This window comes from Hyperolius riggenbachi, chromosome 3 (genome assembly GCF_040937935.1).
Source record: "Hyperolius riggenbachi isolate aHypRig1 chromosome 3, aHypRig1.pri, whole genome shotgun sequence".
Lineage (NCBI taxonomy): Eukaryota > Metazoa > Chordata > Amphibia > Anura > Hyperoliidae > Hyperolius > Hyperolius riggenbachi.
The window spans coordinates 180,790,456-180,813,798 of NC_090648.1; the positions used below are offsets into that span (position 1 = coordinate 180,790,456).

General features: G+C 47.1%; 1 protein-coding gene across 3 annotated transcripts in view; it reads right to left on the reverse strand.

Moving 5' to 3' along the window:
- The window catches only part of GABPB1 (GA binding protein transcription factor subunit beta 1), a 75,504-nt gene extending 59,366 nt beyond the window's left edge, over window positions 1–16,138 (reverse strand). The window contains exon 1 of one of the 3 annotated variants that reach the window (XM_068275378.1): window positions 15,856–16,138. The gene's annotated coding sequence lies outside the window, so the exon portion shown is untranslated. The remainder of the gene's footprint in view (window positions 1–15,855) is intronic. The other 2 variants (XM_068275379.1, XM_068275381.1) reach the window with 2 other exon arrangements.
- Window positions 16,139–23,343: the final 7,205 nt, after the last annotated feature.

The window sequence follows — 23,343 nt, forward strand, 5'->3', positions numbered from 1 at the left end:
ACAGCGAGGGACTGGTTAGTCTGAAGGGGGCTGGAGGAAGCCCCGGGTATGTATAAAACTTTCCTTGTCATCTGTCTCAGGAACCCTTTAATTCGTAGTCACCAAACCAAATTTTAACAACATATCAAATTATTTGATTTCATGAGCAAAGGGAGTGCGTACATTTGCATAAATCAGCATAAACGCATAATTATTTCCATCTCATTGACCGTCTCTATTAGTGACACGGCTACACATCAGGCTTTATTCTTACAGCATAGATGTTATTTAGTATACATAAAAAATTCCTGTGTACACATCATATATACTGTACAGTCACAATTAGATATGTATTTCTGACTTTAAAAATACGGGTAACTCCTTTTTGATTGGATTATTTCACTTTTGTGGACGAAGCACAGCTATTACTGTATATATAAATTATTTATGATGACTATTATCTGATAGAACATTTTATCATATTTTCTATTTTAATATACAGACTAAAATTCATTAGGAGTCGGAGCATTTTTTCCCCCGACCCCAGGTACCCAAAAATTGCTCCGACTCCTCAACTCCGACTCCGCCCTGGTGCGAAGCAGCGGCATAGTGAAAGACGGAGCACGATTACATGTACAATAGAGCAGCATTTTTCAACCGCTGTTCCGTGGCACACTAGTGCCTGGTGTGCCGTCCCTCCCCGCGGCCGCCGCTCCTGTCACCTTATCATGAGCGGGCGGCCGCTTGTCCGATTAGATTCCCCCGTAGTAGCCGCTCTCCTCTGTGGCATCTCCTATTACAGCAGCGCGCTCGGCGGCTGCTGTGATGACCAGGAAGCGGTACAGCGGTTCCCATGGTAATGGCAATGCATATCGCCGCTACTGTACCGCTTCCTGGTCATCACAGCAGCCGCCGAGCGCACGCTGCTGTAATAGGAGATGCCACAGAGGAGAGCGGCTACTACGGGGGAATCTAATCGGACAAGCGGCCGCCCGCTCATGATAAGGTAACAGGAGCGGTGGCCGTGGAGGGGGGAGGGGCACACCTACCCATACTAGGACGCTATACTGGGGCACTACCTACCTATACTGGGCACTAAACTAGCTATACTGGGCACTACCTACCTATACTGGGCACTTTACTGGCTATACTGGGGCACTACCTACCCATTCTGGGCACTATACTAGCTATACTGGGGCACTATACTAGCTATACTGGGGTAACTATACTAGCCATACTGGGGCAACTAAACTCCCTATACTGGGGCAACTATGCTAGCTATGCAGCCGCAACCCAGCCCCCTCCCCTCATAGCCTGTCCACTAGGTCGCGCAAAATTTGGTCAGAAAGTGTTCCCCGGGCCGGAAAAGGTTGGGAACCACTGCAATAGAGTATAAGACTACAGTGAGTCCCCGCATCAGAGTGGTAGGGCTCAACTTTCTGAATGCACTGAGCCTGAACAGTTAGAGTGACTGTGTGCCAGAAAACAAAGCGCTGTCTAATACTTTGCGATTTATTTTCACCTCAGGTTGACTTTAATAACAATGAGCAAGGTAGAACTCTCAAACTGCACTGCTGGCCACAAAGAGTTGATCTCTCAGCAGAAGAGGTAGATGTGGTCAGGTGAGAAGGCATGGACCTTGGGTAGAAACTCCTACTCTCCTTTCAGCACCAATTTGTTTCCAAAGAGAATTTTCTGTAGAATTGCTGCATTAAATGTGAAACTTGTGTAACTGCACTATTCTGCTTTGCCAACAATTAAATATTAAGGATAGCAAACTAGGGAGGGCTTTAGGGCCCATTTCACACTGCGCATTGGATTCCACTGTAATGCAGTGTACAGCTAACACACCCTGGACGCAGGTTAAGCCCTTATACAAATGTCACTTGCATCACTGTCCTCCGCATTACAATGCAGCACTGCACATTTTCATTTATCTGGACAGTGTAATGCATTGCCACCTATCAGAGAATGTCACACATCAGCAAAGGACCCACAATAGGGACATGGATGTACTGCGTTAAATGCATGTTAGCACAAGACATGTGAATGGTCCCTTAATTAAAAAGGTTATATTCATAGGGAATACAATTATGTATACTAATTTAATCTGTACTTTGCAAATACTAAGGCCAAGTACAGATTAAATGGTGGCTGAATATGAAAGTCTGATGCAAAACCAGTGCTGTGGAGTCGGTACAAAAATCTTCCGACTTCGTCTCCTCCTCCTTCTCCTCCTTTATGAAACCACCGACTGCAACTCCAGGTACCCAAAATAGCTCAGACTCCGACTCCACAGCTCTGTGCAAAGCTACCATACCAGACTCAAAAATACACAGGAAATCACAGGTCAGTTCAACATTTATTATTTATGTGAAAAGGAGAGTCAATGGACCTTCGATGCAAGCGAACACAACACCAACTAGTAAAGATCATGTAATCTGACTGATCACTCTTCTAGCATGGTTTGACCCATATGATGAAGTTGCATGTACACAGGGGCGTTCCTACCATTGGGCGCAGGGGGCGTGGCGCACCGGGTGACTGACAGTCAGGGGGGTGTCGCCACGACCCCCCATGGTGGCAGAGCAGGAGGGGAAGCAGCGCTATAAGGAGGGGCAGCGGGGATGGCGGCAGGGAGGGGGGAACATATCCCCCCTCCCTCACCTGGGTCCCCTCCTTCTGCACTCTTCCCCTCCAAAATGCGGCGGCAAACAGGCAGGCAGGAGTAGAATAACTCACCTCACTTCTGCGGTCCAGCCGCTGGAACGCTGCATCGCCGTCACGTGCCTCTTCTGCGCCTTCAATACCGCCCACTGTGCTTCCTTATGAGCGGAAGCACAGTGACCGACTTTGAAGGCGGCACGTGACGGTGACACAGCGTTCCATCAACTGGAACGCGGAAGTGAAGTGGGAGTTATTCTCCGCCCGCCCTGCCTGTTTGCTGCCTGCATTTTGGAGGGGGAGAGTGCAGAAGGGGGGGGGGGGGGACCCAGGTGAGGGGGGTGGGGAATCTGTCCCCCCTCCCCACCGCTGTCCCTGCTGCCTCTCCTTGCGCCGCCCACCCCTCCTGGGGCAACTTTACTACCTACACTGGGGCCACCATACTAGCTATACCGGGGTCCACTATACTATCTACACTGGGGGCAGCTATACTGCGGGCCACTATACTACCTACACTAGGGGCCACTATACTAGCTATACTGGGAGCAGCTATACTACCTACACTGGGGGCAGCTATACTGGGGGCCACTACACTACCTACACTGGGAGCAGCTATACTGGGGGTCACTATAATAGCTGTACTGGGGGCCACTATACTGCCAACACTGGGAGCAGCTATACTACACTGGGGGCCACTATACTACCTACACTGGGGGCAGCAGCTATACTACCTACATTGGGAGCAGCTATACTGGGGGCCACTATAATAGCTGTACTGGGGGCCACTATACTACCTACACTGGGGCAGCTATACTACTTACACGGGGGGCCACTATACTACCTACACTGGGGGCAGCAGCTATACTACCTACACTGGGGGCAGCAGCTATACTACTTACACTGGGGGCCACTATACTAGCTATACTGATAGCAGCTATACTACCTACACTGGGGTAGCTATACTAGCTACACTGGGGGCAGCAGCTATACTACCTACACTGGGAGCAGCTATACTGGGGGCCACTATAATAGCTGTACTGGGGGCCACTACACTACCTACACTGGGAGCAGCTATACTGGGGGCCACTACACTACCTACACTGGGGGCAGCTATACTACTTACACTGGGGGACACTATACTACCTACACTGGGAGCAGCAGCTATACTACCTACATTTGGAGCAGCTATAAAACCTACACTGGGAGCAGCTATACTGGGGGTTACTATACTAGCTACACTGGGGTAACTATACTAGCTATACTAAGGGCAACTATACTACCTTCACTGGGGGCAACTATACTACTTACACGGGGGGCCACTATACTACCTACACTGGGGGCAGCAGCTATACTACTTACACTGGGGGCCACTATACTAGCTATACTGATAGCAGCTATACTACCTACACTGGGGTAGCTATACTAGCTACACTGGGGGCAGCAGCTATACTACCTACACTGGGAGCAGCTATACTGGGGGCCACTATAATAGCTGTACTGGGGGCCACTACACTACCTACACTGGGGCAGCTATACTACCTACACTGGGAGCAGCTATACTGGGGGCCACTACACTACCTACACTGGGGCAGCTATACTACCTACACTGGGAGCAGCTATACTGGGGGCCACTACACTACCTACACTGGGGGCAGCTATACTACTTACACTGGGGGACACTATACTACCTACACTGGGAGCAGCAGCTATACTACCTACATTGGGAGCAGCTATAAAACCTACACTGGGAGCAGCTATACTGGGGGTTACTATACTAGCTACACTGGGGTAACTATACTAGCTATACTAAGGGCAACTATACTACCTTCACTGGGGGCAACTATACTACTTACACTGGGGGCAACTAGCATGATATGCATGCAAAACATCCCTCTGTTCCGTCCCACAGCGCAAACATCTGTCACTGGTATTTTTAACTATGTTTTTTTTCCTAACAGGAGTCAGGTACTACCATGCTTTGTATTGTGTCAGATGTAGTCTTGTATCCTACTTAGCTCCCTCCAAATCACCTGCCATTTCTCCTTGAAGTTTGGGCCTAGCTCTTTCTCCCATCTAATACAAAAGGGTAATTCTTCTGCACACATCACAGCAAAGTGACAGAAGCTCCTTAGGTTTGTTAGATAACAGAATGTTCTTTCCTAAAATATTAAACTCCGTCCTAATACCTTTATTTTCTCTTCCTTTCCTGTTCAAATAATTTTGATAGATGTACCTAGCTATGAACAGAAACAAAAGGGGGGAACAGAGCTCTAGATACTGCATTTGGGGGGAGCCTAGGCGAGGGGGGATATGGGTGTTTCCTTTTGAAGAATGCCATTTGCCTGATGCTACCGCTGGTGTATTTGGCTGCGGTGTCGGCCGGGGCGTGTGCCTCGGGCAGGCGTGCGTCTGGTTCAGTCTGACTCTGGTTGGAGCTCATGGTCTGCGTGCTTGTGGAAGGGCTGGGGTTAGAAGTGTTGGAGGGGCGGAATCAGTGGGAGAGTCGAGTGGCTGGTGTTATTTTGGAAGGAGGGGGGGGGGGGGGGGGTTGGGGGGAGATCCGTGTCTTTCTCAGTTTGAGTACCCTTCAAACTTGGCAGATGCAGTTCCCTTAGTACAATCTTTCCGGCACGCCACTCTGTCCCATCTAAGCTATAGAAACATCTCCCACAACATAGATTTCAAGCTAATTAACCCTGATTGGGGGTTTAAGGGACCATAATGGGTCTGGTTGTGAATGGAAGTGTGTATGTTTCAAGTGGTTCAGGGTTTGTGTTCTTGTGGTACACCTTTGTATAATAAAAATTGCTGATTCTGTTGTTCAAAAACTTTTTTTTTTAGGAGAAAATGAAATAAGATAACAGTATCAAACGATGATGCAAACCTAACCCAATACAGGAGTGCTGCAATGAAGCCAGTCTGTTTAAGTTGGGTCAAAGTACCGGGTGTATGCCGAGTTTGAAAAAACAAAAACGAGCCTACAGTCCCTATCTCGGACTACCTACGATCGTTCAACAAAAACTATACAGTTAAGTGCCACCTTTACTCAGATCAAATAGAGGATATTAAAAATTGTATCATCTATAGCTACTTTGAATAGAAATTTAATCATATACTGTGGAGGTTATTGGTTTGTTTCTTTTGCATCTTTGGACCATTTACTTGAAGAGATGAGCATTCATTCTGTGACTTTCTGATCTGCATGAACTGCAGGAGTTGAAATAGAATTTACAGTGAATTAAAACTGACTCAACTTCAGAAACCAAATGATTACTTAAAGGACAACTGTAGTGAGAAGATGCCATATTTATTTACTTTTAAACAATATCAGTTGCTGGGTAGACCTGCTGATCTATCTGGATGCAGTAATGTATGAATCACACCAGAAACAAGCATGCAGCTTATCTAATCAGATCTGACAATAATGGCAGAAACACCTGATCTGCTTCATGCTTGTTCAGGATCTACGTCTAACAGTATAAAGGAGCGTACACACATGCGACTATAGTCGTTTGAAACGATCGTTCCCCGATCGTTTCAAACGACGATCGTTTAAAAAAAAGCAGCCAACGACTATTAAGTCTAACGACGGACGAGCTAGATCGTTAAAAACGAACGACCTAGCTTGGCGGATTTTTTCCAACGACGATCGTTTGCAAAAGTAGTACATCGTTGGAAACGGTCGTTCGTACTAGACTTGACATGCGCATTTCACTATTTCTCCATGGAACTTTTCATTTTTATGCGCAGGCGCAATAGTTCCTTTTACGTGATGTAACGTTCGTTCTAACGATCTGATCGTTACACACCTTTCAAAACTAACTTTACTTAGGTCGTTCTTTCATCAATTAAAAGTTCGTTCGTCATTGACAACGAACGATCGTTGTCGCATGTGTGTACGTAGCTTTAGAGACAAAGTATCAGTATTACTTAAAAGAAAATAAATATGGCAGACTCCATATCTCTCTCACTACAGTTGTCCTTTAAAAACCAGCTTCATTAATCAAGTTGTTATTTACTTTCTAAATCTATAACAGGAATGCTCGGTACACACCATGCAATCTTTTTTCTAATCAATTTTGTACAGAAATGATCGGAAAATCAATCAGAAAAAAAATGATACAATGTTCTGGTACAACCAGACAGGAGATGTATTCACATTGAAGGACATCTCCCAGCATGCATGGGTAACATGACTGCAGACAATTTGAGCTGCTGCATCTGCAGCACAGGGAGAAGCAAGATGGAGGCCCGCATATAGATAGGAGCCTAGGTAGCAGCGCTCCAAAAGTAAATGCTTGCTGCCCCTCCTTTCCTGCAAAGCCTAAATCATTTACAAACTTCCTTTAGGGGGAGGTTCATTTTCATAAGTTTCTTAATTATGGTGCTCAGATCCTTTAGAATAACTCATTATTGGAGGCGGAACTGGAACTTTGTACAGGACTATTAGGAGTGAATAACAGATAAACTGACAGCTTGATGAGTTATGCTCCTGACCGGGCACATATCCTTGTGGCTGGGATACACAATACAGGAGCATAGCCCCCAACCATCCCGTTTTCGTCGGGATTCTACCGATTTTGGGGGGCTCTCCCACTATCCCAGTATGAGCTCCCCAAGTCCCGGGCGGCTGTCAGTGTTGACAGCCGCCCGTAACAGGAGGAGAGCAGCGCTGTGGGCAGCGGTGGAGAAGGGGGGCCATTCCCCCCCCCTTCCCTCACCTTAGGGTGCTCTCTCTCCCTCCCTCGCTCTCTCCTCCGAAACTAAGTGCAGTGCTGTTTGGCAGCAGGCGAGACTTACCTTCCGTGTCGCTCCAAGCGCCGGAAGTTCTGGTGCCGCAGCCACTGCTCTGGACCGGACCAGACCAGAGTAGCAGCATATCATCCCGCGCGGCCGCGCCTGCGACTGATTGGCCAGGCGGAGACACGGAAGGTAAGTTCCGCCCGCTGCCAGCCACCGCACTTAGTTGAGGAGGAGAGAGCGAGGGAGGGAGAGCACCCTAAGGTGAGGGAAAGGGGGAAATGGCCCCCCTTCGCCGCTGCTGTGCCCACCGCTCTCCCTCCACTGCGCTGCTCTCCTCCTGCTGGGGGAGGGGGGGGGGGGAGACACCTGGCTACATATACTAGGGACATATACCTCTGGCTACATATACTGCGACATATACCCCTGCCTATATACTGGGGACTTATACACCTGCCTACAAATGCTGGGCACATATACCCCCTGACTACATATACTGAGACATATACCCCTGGCTACATATACTGAGACATATATCCCTGGCTACATATACTGGGCACATATACCCCCTGACTACATATACTGGGGACATATACTCCGACTACATATACTGGGGACATATACCCCTGGCTACATATACTGGGCACATATACCCCCTGACTACATATACTGGGCACATATACCCCCTGACTACACATACTGGGCACATATACTCCCTGACTACCTATACTGGGACATATACCCCTGGCTACATATACCGGGACATATATCCCTGGCTACATATACTGGGACATATACCTCTGGCTACGTATACTGGGCACATATATCACTGGCTACATATACTGGGGACACTGGTTGTTTGTCATTATGTGCATTTACTGGTGAAAAGCTGTCTTTTATTATGTGGATTTACTGGTGAAAAGCTGTCTCTTATTTTGTGCATTTACTGGGGAAAAGCTGCCTCTTATTATGTGCATTTACTGGTGAAAAGCTGCCTCTTATTAAGCTGTCTCTTATTATGTGCATTTACCGGTGAAAAGCTGTCTCTTATTATGTGCATTTACCGGTGAAAAGCTGTCTCTTATTATGTGCATTTACCGGTGAAAAGCTGTCTCTTATTATGTGCATTTACCGGTGAAAAGCTGTCTCTTATTATGTGCATTTACCGGTGAAAAGCTGTCTCTTATTATGTGCATTTACCGGTGAAAAGCTGTCTCTTATGTGCATTTACCGGTGAAAAGCTGTCTCTTATTATGTGCATTTACTTGTGAAAAGCTGGCTCTCATCACGTGCATTTACTGGGGAAACGCTGTCTGTCATGTGCATTTACTTCAAATTTTTTTTATGTAACTACATTAGCTGGTATAACTATATTACAGTTAGCCCCACCTACGGGCAGGGTATATGAGGGATATATTTATTAAAAAATATAAGGGCATCAATATTTAAAAAAAAAATCTTCAAAAAAACGTTATGGTAGGCGTGACTAGGGGCTGTGTTGGGGGTGTGGCCTGTGTCCCGATTTCTAATTTTAAAATGTTGGGAGGTATGCAGGAGTATTGTTTTATACATTTTAACAAATGTATTGCAGTCATGCAGTGTCCACTGCCAGTCAAGACCGACCATTCTGCAAATAACACAACTGTCTAGAAAAAAAAATGTGCAACAGAACATTTCCACACCAGCATGCAATGGCTAAAACAAGAACAGACATGATCTGACCCATTAAAAAAAAAAAAAATAAAATAAATCACTGCAGTCTTTACGCCCCGTTTCGGGAACGCGTGCAGAAGGCCGACACGTACGACATCAGACAGTGCAAGCGTTCCGGACCAGTGCGGTCCGGGAACACATGCTGCACGCATTTTTTCCAGAAACGCACGGCTGACCCATTCACTTCAGTGAATGGGATCAGCCATGCAACGCATACAAACCAGGGCTGTGGAGTCGGTACAAAAATCCACCGACTCCCGACTCCTCAGTTTAGGATTCCACCGACTCCGACGCCTCTAATTTGCATATTACAATGTTGTTGATTGAAAGTATGTAACATGAAATTCGTCTCTTAACTGTCAAAGCTTAGGAATTTTAAAAGACAACTAAAGTGAGAAGGATATGGAGGCTGCCATATAGTCCTTGGTAAGAGTACTTGTAAAAGGTACAGACCGAAACAAAGAACATCTGTCAGGCCCTAGGCAATGTAACTGTGGGTACATGTAAGAATGATGTGCAGGTACTCTGCAGGGGAATGAGGAGATTCTTCCTCTATTACACATTCTTCAAGCACAATCTGAACATGGATCGGGCCCTAGGCAATGTGACTGTGGGTACATGTAAGAGTGATATGCAGGTACTCTGCACTAGAATGAGGTGATTTTTCCTCAATTACACAGTCTTCATGCACAATCTGAACCAGGTTTATGGGTGATAGACAACACCTCTGTGTTCAATGTGCACAACATTCTCAGTGGATTCCCTGCAGCTCTGTGGGGAGAGCATATGTAGAGTATAGTACTACTGTGTAACAAAGTAAACCTGAGACAGATGAAATTAAAGGGGAACTGAAGAGAGAGTTATATGGAGGCTGCCATGTTTATTTCCTTTTAACCCTCTTGGCGGTTTTCGCCAGGGGGCAGCAAAGCCATTTTTATTTTATGTAGCGAAACAAGGTCTCGCTACATGATAGCCACTGGAGGGCTTCCCCCATCGCCATGGCGACGGGCGGGATGACGTCACCGACATCAAAGGGGACTCCGATCCACCCCACAGCACTGCCTGGCACTGATTGGCCAGGCAGCGCACGGGGTCGGGGGGGGGCGCGGCCGACGAATAGCGGCGGATCGGCGGCGATCGCATTGCACACGCAGCTAGCAAAGTGCTAGCTGCGTGTAGCAAAAAAAAAAATTATGCAAATCGGCCCAGCGGGGCCTGAGCGGTGCTTTCCGGCGGCATAGCCCAAGCTCAGCTCGGGCTTACCGCCAGGAAGGTTAAGCAATACCAGTTGCCTGGAAGCCCTGCTGATCCTCTGCCTCTAATACTATTAGCCATAGCCCCTGAACAAGCATGCAGCAGATCAGATGTTTCAGACTTTAAAGTCAGATCTGACAAGACTAGCTGCATGCTTGTTTCTGGCGTTATTCAGATATTACTGCAGAGAAATAGACTGGCAGGGCTGCCAGGCAACTGGTATTGATTAAACGGAAATAAATATGGCAGCCTCCGCATACCTCTTACTTCAGTTCCCCTTTAAAGTTTTATACATACCTGGGGCTTCCTCCAGCCCCCTTCAGGCTAATCAGTCCCTCGCTGTCCTTCTCCGCCACCTGGATCTTCTGCTAGGAGTCCCAGGTACTTGAGCCAGTTTGGCGTAGTGCGCATGCACACACTCCGCCGGCTGGAGCATACTACACTAGAATGCTCCTGGCTGTGGGAGCGGCATGTGGCCGGACTGCGCTGACTGGCTGAATTACCGGGACTCATAGCAGAAGATCCAGGTTGTGGAGGAGGACAGCGAGGGACTGATTGGCCTGAAGGGGGCTGGAGGAAGCCTCAGGTATGTATAAAACTCTTCTTTTCATCCGTCTCGGGTACCCTTTAATTCTTAGTCACCAAACCAAATTTTACAATTTGTACAGTCACAATCAGATATGTAAATCTGACTTTAAAAATACGGGGACTGCTTTATTGAAGCAGCACTAGTAACTAATTTTGATTGGTTTATTTCAGTTTTGTAAACTAAGCACAGCTATTACTGTATATATAAATTATTTATGATGACTATTGTCTGAGAAATAGAACATTTTATCATATTTTCTAATTTAATTACAGTTTAAATTCATTAGGAGTCGGTGCCTTTTTTCCCCGACTCCAGGCACCCAAAATTGCTCCGACTCCACGACTCCGACTCTACAGCCCAGATACAAACGCGGATGGCGTGCATTCGTATGCGTAGCGTTCCGAACGCACGGCCGTCCGCAATTGCTAATGTGAACAGGGCCTGTCTATTTTGAGTCCCATGTCTTGTTTATCAAACTGCAGGGCACTAAACAGGGCCTCTGGTCCTTAACCTCCTCCCCTTTTCACTTGAGGTATATGAATTGGACTATAACAAAGCACAAATACCCAAGGCTTGGTTTACACTACAAGATAAAAACACACCTATTTCTGCTAAGGAATACAATGGACTAACGGACATGTCCACAGATCATAGTTATTTGGGTTTAAAAAAAGACGGCTCCCTCACATATCCCTGTTGATCCAGAGGAAGGCGAAAAACCCTTACAAAGCATGGTCCAATTAGCCTCAAAAGGGATCCCTGAATCAACACCACTGGGCATTACCTACTAATTATAGCCATGGATGTCTTTCAATGCAAGGAAAGCATCTAAGCCCCCTTTAAATACAGATATAGAATTTGCCATAACTACTTCCTGTGGCAATGCATTCCATATCCTAACTGCTTGCCGACCGCGTCACGTCGATCGGCGTAAAGTCCTTGGGGCACGCAGTGCAGGAGATTGTGCGCAGGCTGCCCTCCTTCAGTCGGGAGACTGTTAGATGGCGAAATCGCTGTCTAATTACATTGTACAGCGCTGCGATCTGCAGCAGCGCTGTACTGGGGACACTGGAGAGCGATCAGCTCTCATAGGCAGAAGCCAATGACAGCCGATCGCCATGATTGGCCGGCTGTGGAGGGAGGGAAAATATTTAAAGAAACACACTTTTTTATTAAAAAAAAACAATGATAATATTTGTATGAAAAAAAAAATAAACATGGGGGAGCAATCAGACCCCACCAACAGAAAGCTCTGTTGGTGGGGAGCAAAGGGGGGGGGGGGGAAATCACTTGTGTGCTGTGTCGTGCGGCCCCGCAGCTTGGCCTTAAAGCTGCAGTGGCCTATTTGACTAAAAATGGCCTGGTCACCAGGGGGGGGTTTAGCACTGTGGTACTCAAGAGGTTAATCACTGACTGTAAAGAACCCTTTCCTAAATAAATGTCTAAAACGTTTTTCCTCCGTGTGCAGATCATGTCCTCTAGATCCTGTGTTAACTATAGGAACCGCTGACACATGCTCACTGTGTCCAATGTAATGCTGGAATGCAAACTTACAACGGTGTGCTCAATCACGTCGTCCCGTCCTGGACGCTTATGGCTAAGTTCAACATTTCCCTGTCCCCCTAGGGGACTCAAAGATGCAATGTGATGACCGAACAAAGGGATATGATGCCATGGCCACAACTGCATACCTGAGGAGGAGGGCGGAGCGCCACCTGTGACGTTGGCTCAGGTAAGTTTATAAGACCATTCGATCAGTCATTGTTAAAGTGAACCAGAGACGAAGCACCCTCATGTATTTTACCATAGAAATCAGTGGGAACATTAGAGAAAACACCTACCCTGCTCTCTGTTCCATCCTCACTGCTAAAAGTGTCTGTTATCTAGCTGAGATAAGAATCCCGGACTGAGCATTGAGTTTGGCTTTGCTATAATGACTCAGCTATAATGATTTCTGAGCAAAGCCAGCAGGGGGCAGGCTTGGACTTGAAAAGACACAAAAGAACACAGTCTCAGCTATAATCTTTCTGTAGCAAAGCCAGCCGACTGCTTAGTCGGGATTCTTATCTTAGAGGTGATAACAGGCAAATTAAACAGGGAACAATGTAACAAAGAGCAGATTAGGTGTTTACTGTCATGTTCCCACTGATTTATAAGGTAAAATACATGAGGGTGCTTCATCTCTGGTTCTCTTTAAGGGCCTATTAACACTGAAAAATTGGTGCATTTTAACTTGCTAGCTGTTCCATAGCAGTGCGCTGTGAAAAAGCTTCAGTTAAAACGCATCTAATGTGAACTAAGCCATAGGGAGACATAGGCATTACCTTGCTAATCAGTTGTCCATTCAGTTATAACTGACAGCATTCAGTGTGAATGGATCCTTAGACACAGCCTGTCATGACAGGCTCTGTCGTTCTTCTGGAGGTACCCTTTAACCTTGTACAAAGTTCCTCTTTCACAGCGATGGTCATGTCTATGAGAACTCAGGGAGAAGCAGGTTTGTTTGATTAGCGGATAGTTTTTCAAAGCTCTGATTTGCTATGATCACTTCCTGCACATGACGATGACTAGAAAATCAGGATGCAGACCCCAGGTTGAGAACCACTGCCTTAGAGGTTTCCTGCTGGTTCCCCCTAAGGATGGCCACTAACAATCCAATTTCTAGCAAAAAATCGTTTGAGCGATCAGATAATTCTGATCCGAAGTGAAATTGTTCACTACACCATCAACAAACCAATCTTTGCTTCCTATCACAACCAACAAGAAACTCCAAATTTTAGTTCAACGAAAAAATTTTTTTTATAATCATTTGTAATCGATTATATCCATCAATGGAGATTTACAACCAATCCAATCCAATCAGACTTTATGATTGCTCGAGCAAGTTTTTGCTAGAAATTGGACCGTTAGTGGCCACCTGAAGGGCTGGTTCACATACATCATGTTCGGGCTTTCAGTTCCGAGCTGCGTTTTTCGTCCCCCAGTGTAAGCCGCTGCGGTTAGGGCCTGTTTCCACTACATGCAGATTGGATAAAGAAAAACTGACTCTAATGAATGCCTATGGGCCTGTTTCCACTAAACGCGATTGTTCTGATGCAGATTTTCCCATAGCCTTTCATTGGAGTCAGTTTTTCTGCATCCAATCTGTGTGTAGTGGAAACAGGCCCTTAACCGTCCCACAGGGTCACCTCTAACACCAGGGAAAATCGGGATCGGAAAAACACCACGTTCGCACAAAGCCATTCACTTGAATGGGAACGTTTAACGCGGAGTCCAGAACACCGGCAGTAAACATCCGCGTGAACCAGCCCTAAAGCAAATAACTGGGGTCTTGTTGTGACACAACTCAATGGACTTAAAGGGACACTGTAGGGGAGTCGGGGGAAAATGAGTTGAACTTACCCGGGGCTTCTAATGGTCCCCCGCAGACATCCTGAGCCCGCGCAGCCACTTACCGATGCTCCGGTTCACTTCTGGAAATTCAGACTTTAAAGAGACTCTGAAGCAAGAATAAATCTCGCTTCAGAGCTCATAGTTAGCAGGGGCATGTGTGCCCCTGCTAAAACGCCGCTATCCCGCGGCTAAACAGGGGTCCCTTCACCCCCAAATCCCCCCCTTGCAAAATGGATTTTGCTCCTCCTGGAGGCAGGGCTAACGGCTGCAGCCCTGCCTCACAGCGCGTCTATCAGCGGCGCATCGCCACCTCTCCCCCGCCCCTCTCAGTGAAGGAAGACTAAGAGGGGCGGGGGAGAGAGGAGATACGCGTCTGACAGACGCGCGTGAGGCAGGGCTGCGGCGGTTAACCCTGCCTCAATCCGGAAGAGATCCCCGCTGCACAGAGGGGATTTGGGGGGTAAGGGACCCCTGTTAAGCCGCGAGATAGCGGCGTTTTAGCAGTGGCAAACATGCCCCTGCTATCTATGAGGTCTGAAGCGAGATTTATTCTCGCTTCAGACTCTCTTTAAAGTCTGAAAACCACTGCGTTTGCGTTGCCATGTCCTCGATCCCGCTGATGTCACCAGGAGCATACTGCGCAGGCCCAGTATGGTCTGTGTCTGCGCAGTACGCTCCTGGTGACATCAGTGGGATCGAGGACATGGCAACGCAGGCGCAGTGGTTTTCAGACTTTATAGTCTGAAATTCCAGAAGTGTACCGGAGGCGGGGCCGGAGCATCGGTGAGTGGCTGCGCGGGCACAGGATGTCTGCGGGGGACGGTTAGAAGTCCCGGGTAAGTTCAACTCATTTTCCCCCTACAGTATCCCTTTAATGTGAAGGGGCCCTAAACGTTCCAAATCACATCAGTGCAGAGGTCCTCTTCATCCCCTGCTATAACTGAACATTACAATTTTAAATTAAACAAAATAATTGACATCAAATCTCCGTTTGAGCGGAAAAATAATCACCAGACAGCATTTTAATATGAACATTGAATACAAGAGCATTCAGCTGGTGCCTATTGTGTGGCACTGCCAGTGCGCGCCTTTGTTCTGTCCATGGAGCTGATAATCCCGAGGCCACACGCTGCAATACCGGGCCCGCAGCACACACACTGCACGTTCTGGGAGCCGGTAACACCGGTCGTCTGTGCGTTATACATACAGGCGGCAGGGAGAGGGGCGCCATGTACAATGGGGGAGGGGAGGGCACATTCCCGCCTGATGAACCGCGAGGCCTCCCATCCCGCCACCCGCTTCATCCCGCCGCCCCGAGCCAGCCAGCTGCACCCCGGATCCCCGGAAACCTGCCGACTTTAACGCAATAAACAGGAAATCGTTCGGATGATCTGGGTTCCGGGGGAAGTTGAATTATTTTTTACCACAGAAGAGATCAACTTCCACATCCGGTAGGGCCCGACACCCAACACTGACCTGGAAAAGATTCGGTAACCTGACAGAAATGCCTCCTGCCTGCTTACCGTGCCCAGTGTGCCTGTACCGCACGGCCTGATCCCGGCTGCTCAGCTACCAGCCAAGGGGCTTCCCGCTCTACCGACCCCGATTACTTCAAATGCCGTCTCATCGGCGCCGAAAATCTCCGAAGAAAAGTCCCCCGCGTTGTGCGCGGATGTACACAGTGATCAGTGTCCCGGCCGCATCACCGCCGCACACGTCGCGGAGGCAACACTGCTAACACGCAATTACTTATTAGCGTTTGTCATGTTTATATGGATTATGAAAGACTTGCTTCACAATGCTAAATGGTGAAGTTTGTATCAATATCTATCATTACGATAGTGTTTGATTAGTAAGATGCGTGAAAGGAAGAGGCCGGCGGAGGGATATGGGTTGTTAGGGCTAGGATGAGCTAAGTTCTGCGCATGCGTATGATTATGCTCGGGGACGGAAGACTGCTGCTGGGCATTTGTGTGTTGCTGATACTGGGTGCCCTGCAGGGAAGTCTGTGCTCCCTGGTGGATTCTTATCGTTGCCTTTTGTTTCTTGCGATAGGCTGTAGACATCATTTATCAGGCCTGCCAGTTTGTTTGTTTTTTTTTATTCCAGAAATGTGCAATTATGTAGGTTTTATTATATCTCATTACTATTTGAAATAAGATAAGTTTGCATCATTGCATGATACTATTAGAACAAATAAGCACAGCTCCAGTAATACCTCCTTGTACATAATTATTTCTGAAGACAATAAATATTCTTTATAATTTTCATTCTTTAAATCTTGTTTTGCATAAGTTTCTTTTTGCCTATGTGTATTATTTATTTGTTTTATTTATTGTGTTTATAAGGCACCAACATACTATGCAGTGCTGGGCAATAGTTAAAGCGGAACTGAAGATTCAGGGCCTGTTTCCACTACACGCAGATTCTGCATGCAGAAAACTGACTCCAATGAATGCCTGTGGGCCTGTTTCCACTGAACGTGATTTTTCTGATGCAGATTTCCCATAGGCATTCATTGGAGTCAGTTTTCTGCATGCAGAATCTGCGTGTAGTGGAAACAAGCCCTTACTAAAAACAAAGAGTTTCAATTACCTGGGGTGTTTGCCAGCCCCTTGCAGCTGTCATGTCCTCAACGATTCTGGTTTTCCCGCTGCGGTGCAGTTTCTCTGCCCCCGACTTGTAAGTCAACGGCAACTGTGCCTGCCCAGGCCTGGCCACGAATATCCTTTGCGTTCATGTCCGCATTAGCGGTTTCCTGTCTGCAATAGTGTCCTGCGCAGAACACTATTGTGGACGGGAACACGAAGGGTACGCGTGGCCAGGGCCGTGCATGCGCAGTTGCCGTCGATTTACAAGTTTACAGTAACGCAATTGCACCGCAGCGGGAGAACAGAGGATCGTTGAGGAACGGCATGGGACAGGACTGCTACAAGGGGTTTGTAGACAGGCATGGGCTTAAATTCGGATTCGGGTGATCCAGATAGTTACTATCGCACACGTAAATCATCCCTTTGTTTTCCCTGATAGCTAAACACACCTCCAGAACTGCTAGAATGCAATGATTGTTAATATTACAGAGCCGCATACAAACAGTTTCGGCTCTTCAGCAGTGATGCATTGTGGGACACCATATGCTCACTATAACCTGAGTAATCACAAATACCTTCTGTTTTAAAGAGAGTCTGAAGTGTCTTTTTATTACATCTTTTTTTTTTCTGCATCCATCTTCAGCGTTAAAATCCAAACTGATTTTCCGCATCCCCGTGCCAGAACAAGGTATTTATGCTCCAGAAATGCCCTAAATTGATTACAGGATTGCAGCATTTTGCTTCCTGGTAGAGGCAGAGCTGTGCGCAGTAGCTCTGCCTCCTATTCAGTCAATCTCCGCCTTTCCCTCCCTTCCAGTCTTCTTTCACTGAGAGGGGCAGGGAGGGGTGGTGATCGGCGGAGATTGACTGGATAGGAGGCAGTGCGACTGCGCACAGCTCTGCCTCCCCCGGGCAGCAAAATCGGCGACCTGGAAAGTCGTGGAATTTTGCCGTGGTATTTCATGGGGATAAAGACCTTGTTCTGCCGCGGGGATGCGGCAAATCAGCTTGTATCTTAACCTCCTTGGCTACGTTCGGGGTAAGCCGCGCAGGAGGTTTTCTCCGGCCCTGCTGGGCCACCTTGTTTAATTTTTTTTTCTTATGCTGCTAGCACTTTGCTAGCTGTGTCAGCACACCGATCGCCGCCGGCCCGCGTTGGATCGCCGCTATCCGTCGCGTCGCGCCCCCCCCCCCCCCCCCCCCGTGCGCTGCCTGGCCAATCAGTGCCAGGCAGCGCTGAGGGGTGGTTCGGGACTCCCAATGATGTCGGTGACTTCATCCCGCCCCATCGCCATGGCGACGGGGGAAGCCCTCCAGGAAATCCCGTTCTTTGAACGGGATTTCCTAATCGGAGATCGCGGAAGGCGATCGAAGCGGGTGGGAGGAAGGCGATCGAAGCCCTGGGCTCGCTACATGATATAAGAAAAAAAAAGATAAAAAAAAAACTGCTGCGCTGCCTTCTGGCGGAATTTTTTATACCGCCAGGAGGGTTAATGCTGAAGACGGCTGCAGTATAAAAAGAGGTAATAAAAAATGCTTCAGACTCTCTTTAAGAAGGCACAATTCTGCTGTACATAGCATGTTAGTTAGGCTTTGTTCACATCTAAAATCCAAATCGCAAACGCCAGCATTTTGCAAGTGATTTTTTTCCCCCTCCCGGCGCATACCTGCATGCTATTATTTTGTGTACGTCGCTTTTGCAGTGATTTGTTTTTTTTACTCCCTGATGCAAGTCAGGAAGTGAACTATTTGAGTGACATGGAAAATAATGAATAAAATGTATTTATCCTTAAAAGCGTGAACGCAATCGCCACACAAATCGATTTTGTGAGCATTTTTCCTATACCTTCCATTGTAGCAAAATTGCCCTAAAAATGGTACATGCAGCGCTTTGCTGAGCAGAAAGCAGACAAAACGTTCAGATATGAAGTATCCCGTAAGGAACTATCCCAGAAGCACTAGCGATTGATAGGGTGTTTTTTAAAATTGCCGGCGCTCAAACAAAAACGCAAAACGCCCTTGGTGTGAACAAGCCCTTTTGAGCCTTTGTAGCCCCTAAGGCTTCTTTCACATCTGAGAATGCGTGCAGGAGCCATTCTTCTGCATGCGTTATGGCCTGCAGCATGTCGTCTGGTTGTTGCGGTGTGACGCAATCAGCGACGGTAGTTATTCATTCACCCAACGGGAAACCGCCGTTAAAGCTCCCGGGTGTGTCCAACTGCAACAAAACGCAGCATCGATGGTAAAGGTAAAATGGATGTCTATGAACTTTCATTTTACCTTGGTTAACGCAAAGTATTGACTTTGAGTTAAAACGCAGAAAACAGGCTCAGATGTGAAAGAGCCCTTGCGTGATCCTAGGAGTTCTGGTTTCCTATGAGCTTGTTGGGCAATCTGTAACTATGTATCACATATGTGCTCAATTTTTCCCCAATCACAAAAAAAAAAAAAATACTGATTGAAAACTGCAAAAATTGCATAGGTCTAAAAATTAATCAATTGACATTCTGCCCTGAACCATTCAAACTTCTTAAATTTAGAAAAATCATTCGGTCCTGATTCTTATATCGATAAAAATGGGGAATTCGAAAAAATATTTCTGCACAACCAATCACTACGGATTGCTGTAAAATGGAATCTTTTATTGTATGTTGTGTGGCCACTGGCAGGCTGGGCCGACACTTAGGCCCCATTCAAACTTGAAAGCACAAAACTTGCGGGAGTGATTTTTCTGCGATTTCATTCGTAAAAATCACTGAACACTGCAGCGATTTTCCTGTGATCGCGTTTAGCGCTTCTATAGCACTGCAACGCGTTCGACGGGAAATCGCCTGAAAATGGTGCAGGCTATGCGTTTGGCGATTTGCGTTACTCGCTGCGATTAACGTAAATCGCCCAAGTGAGAACGGGCCCCATAGGTTTCTATTGCACTAGCGCTTCAGCGTTTTGCCGAAATCGCCAGCAAAACGCTCTAGTGTGAATGGGGCCTAAAAGCCTCTTTTTCATAGGCAGTGAAATGCCTCTCAAACTCTCACAAATGCCTACTCCTACCTGGTAACTGCTTGCTGAGCACACAGCTCAACTGCCCATGGAAAAGAGGCCTGTGAAAAAACATGTTTTTTGTGAGTGCGTGTTAAAATTTTTGATTGTACGCAAATTTTCATGTGAATTTTTTTAACCGCAGTTCATGAGTCAATGGGAAATCACATGCCATATGTAAATGTACGCTGCAGGATGTACGGGTTTTATTTGCGCATGTGAAAAAGCAACTGCAATGTGAATTTGAACAGAAGTGCGATTCTCCAATGTCTTGTATTAGGCCTGGAACCCACTGAAATCCGCAAACTCAACCGCTAGCGTTTTGTCTGAGCGGTTTGCAAGCGGATTCATGCACGTTTTCGGTCGCGTTTTGCAACAGTGTATTTTTTTGCTCAGCGGTTGTGTAGCGTTTTGCGTTTCGCGTTTTTATCCTGATTGGTCCTGTGAATTATTTTTAAATTTGTTACAGTGTGCTGAACCGCAAAACGCTAGCAAAACCGCTCAGTTTAGGTTTTGCTGAGCGTTTCTGCTAGCGTTTCAATACTTTACATTGAAGCGCTAACGCTCCCAAAATGCTGCATGTCCTAAACGCAAACGCTCCTGTGGAAGTTGCCCCATCCATTAACATCAGCTGAGCGTTTTGGCAAAACGCTAGCGTATCGCAGCGCTGCCAAAATGCTCAAAAAAACGCTCTTGTGGGTTCCAGCCCTTAGTGTTCGGTGCATGCGTTCTTGCATATTCGCATGCAAATTTTATTAAGTGTTAACCCTGCTTTAAGCTTTGTACACATGATAGATAATTCTCAGCAGAGACAGTCGTCTTAAAGCACAGCTAAAGTGATAGGTATATGGAGGCTGCCATATTTATTTCCAGTAATACCAGTTGTCTGGCAGCCCTGCTGATCTATTTGTCTGCAGTTGTGTCTGAATTACACCAGAAACGAGCATGCTGCTAATCTTGTGAGATCTGACTAATGTCAGAAACGCGTGATCTGCTGCATGCTTGTTCTGGGGCTATGGCTAAACGTATCAGGATCAGCAGGATAGCCAGGCAACTGGTATTGCTTTAAGGGCCCATTTCCACTATCGCGAATTCGCATGCAAATTTGCATAGCAATACAAGTGAATGGGACTGTTTCCACTTGTCAGGATTCCTTTGCGTTTTTCTGTGCAGAACAAATTCGCATGGCAGAGCCATCAGAATTTGCATATCGCATACCGCTATGCGAATCGCATACAATGTATTTAATAGGAAATTCGCTTGAGGTTTGGGTATGCGAATTTTCATGCGAATTCGCATGAAAATTCGTATAGAAACAATGGAGAAGCACACCAGCACTGCCATGGTTAAATTTGCATACATCGTCATCCATGCGAATTTTCATGCGAATTCGCATGAAATTTCGCATAGACCCACATGCAAAATTCACATCCGCATGTGAATTTTTACCGCGGCGATTCGCACCGCACAAATGGATATGCAGCCTAAAGGAAATAAAGTGCTTCTTCTGCGCTCATCATTCTTCCTCCCCTCTTCACATGTGCCATGGGATTCTGCTTCTGTGCTCATCATTCTTCCTCCCCTCTTCACATGTGCCATGGGATGCTGCTTCTTCTGTGCTCATCATTCTTCCTCCCCTCTTCACATGTGCCATGGGATGCTGCTTCTTCTGTGCTCATCATTCTTCCTCCCCTCTTCACATGTGCCATGGGATGCTGCTTCTTCTGTGCTCATCATTCTTCCTCCCCTCTTCATATGTGCCATGGGATGCTGCTTCTTCTGTGCTCATCATTCTTCCTCCCCTCTTCACACGTGCCATGGATGCTGCTTCTTCTGTGCTCATCATTCTTCCTCCCCTCCTCACATGTGCCATGGATGCTGCATCTTCTGTGCTCATCATTCTTCCTCCCCTCTTCACATGTGCCATGGGATGCTGCTTCTTTTGTGCTCATCATTCTTCCTCCCCTCTTCACATGTGCTATGGAGGCTGCTTCTTCTGCGCTCATCATTCTTCCTCCCCTCTTCACATGTGCTATGGAGGGTGCTTCTTCTGTGCTCATCATTCTTCCTCCCCTCTTCACATGTGCCATGGGATGCTCCTTCTTCTGTGCTCATCATTCTTCCTCCCCTCTTCACATGTGCCATGGGATGCTGCTTCTTCTGTGCTCATCATTCTTCCTCCCCTCTTCACATGTGCCATGGATGCTGCTTCTTCTGTGCTCATCATTCTTCCTCCCCTCTTCACATGTGCCATGGATGCTGCTTCTTCTGTGCTCATCATTCTTCCTCCCCTCTTCACATGTGCCATGGATGCTGCTTCTTCTGTGCTCATCATTCTTCCTCCCCTCTTCACATGTGCTATGGATGCTGCATCTTTTGTGCTCATCATTCTTCCTTCCCTCTTCACATGTGCCATGGGATGCTGCTTCTTTTGTGCTCATCATTCTTCCCCCCCTCTTCATATGTGCCATGGGATGCTGTGCTCATCATTCTTCCTCCCCTCTTCACATGTGCCATGGGATGCTGCTTCTTCTGTGCTCATCATTCTTCCTCCCCTCTTCACATGTGCCATGGATGCTGCATCTTCTGTGCTCATCATTCTTCCTCCCCTCTTCACATGTGCTATGGAGGCTGCTTATTCTGTGCTCATCATTCTTCCTCCCCTCTTCACATGTGCCATGGATGCTGCATCTTCTGTGCTCATCATTCTACCTCCCCTCTTCACATGTATCATGGGATGCTGCTTCTTTTGTGCTCATCATTCTTCCTCCCCTCTTCACATGTGCCATGGATGCTGCTTCTTCTGTGCTCATCATTCTTCCTCCCCTCTTCACATGTGCCATGGGATGCTACTTCTTCTGTGCTCATCATTCTTCCTCCCCTCTTCATACTGTATGTGCCATGGGATGCTGCTTCTTTTGTGCTCATCACTCTTCCTCCCCTCTTCATATGTGCCATGGATGCTGCTTCTTCTGTGCTCATCATTCTTCCTCCCCTCTTCACATGTGCTATGGAGGCTGCTTCTTCTGTGCTCGTCATTCTTCCTCCCCTCTTCACATGTGCTATGGAGGCTGCTTCTTCTGTGCTCATCATTCTTCCTCCCCTCTTCACATGTGCCATGGATGCTGCTTCTTCTGTGCTCATCATTCTTCCTCCCCTATTCACATGTGCTATGGAGGCTGCTTCTTCTGTGCTCATCATTCTTCCTCCCCTCTTCACATGTGCCATGGATGCTGCTTCTTCTGTGCTCATCATTCTTCCTCCCCTCTTCATACTGTATGTGCCATGGGATGCTGCTTCTTTTGTGCTCATCACTCTTCCTCCCCTCTTCATATGTGCCATGGATGCTGCTTCTTCTGTGCTCATCATTCTTCCTCCCTT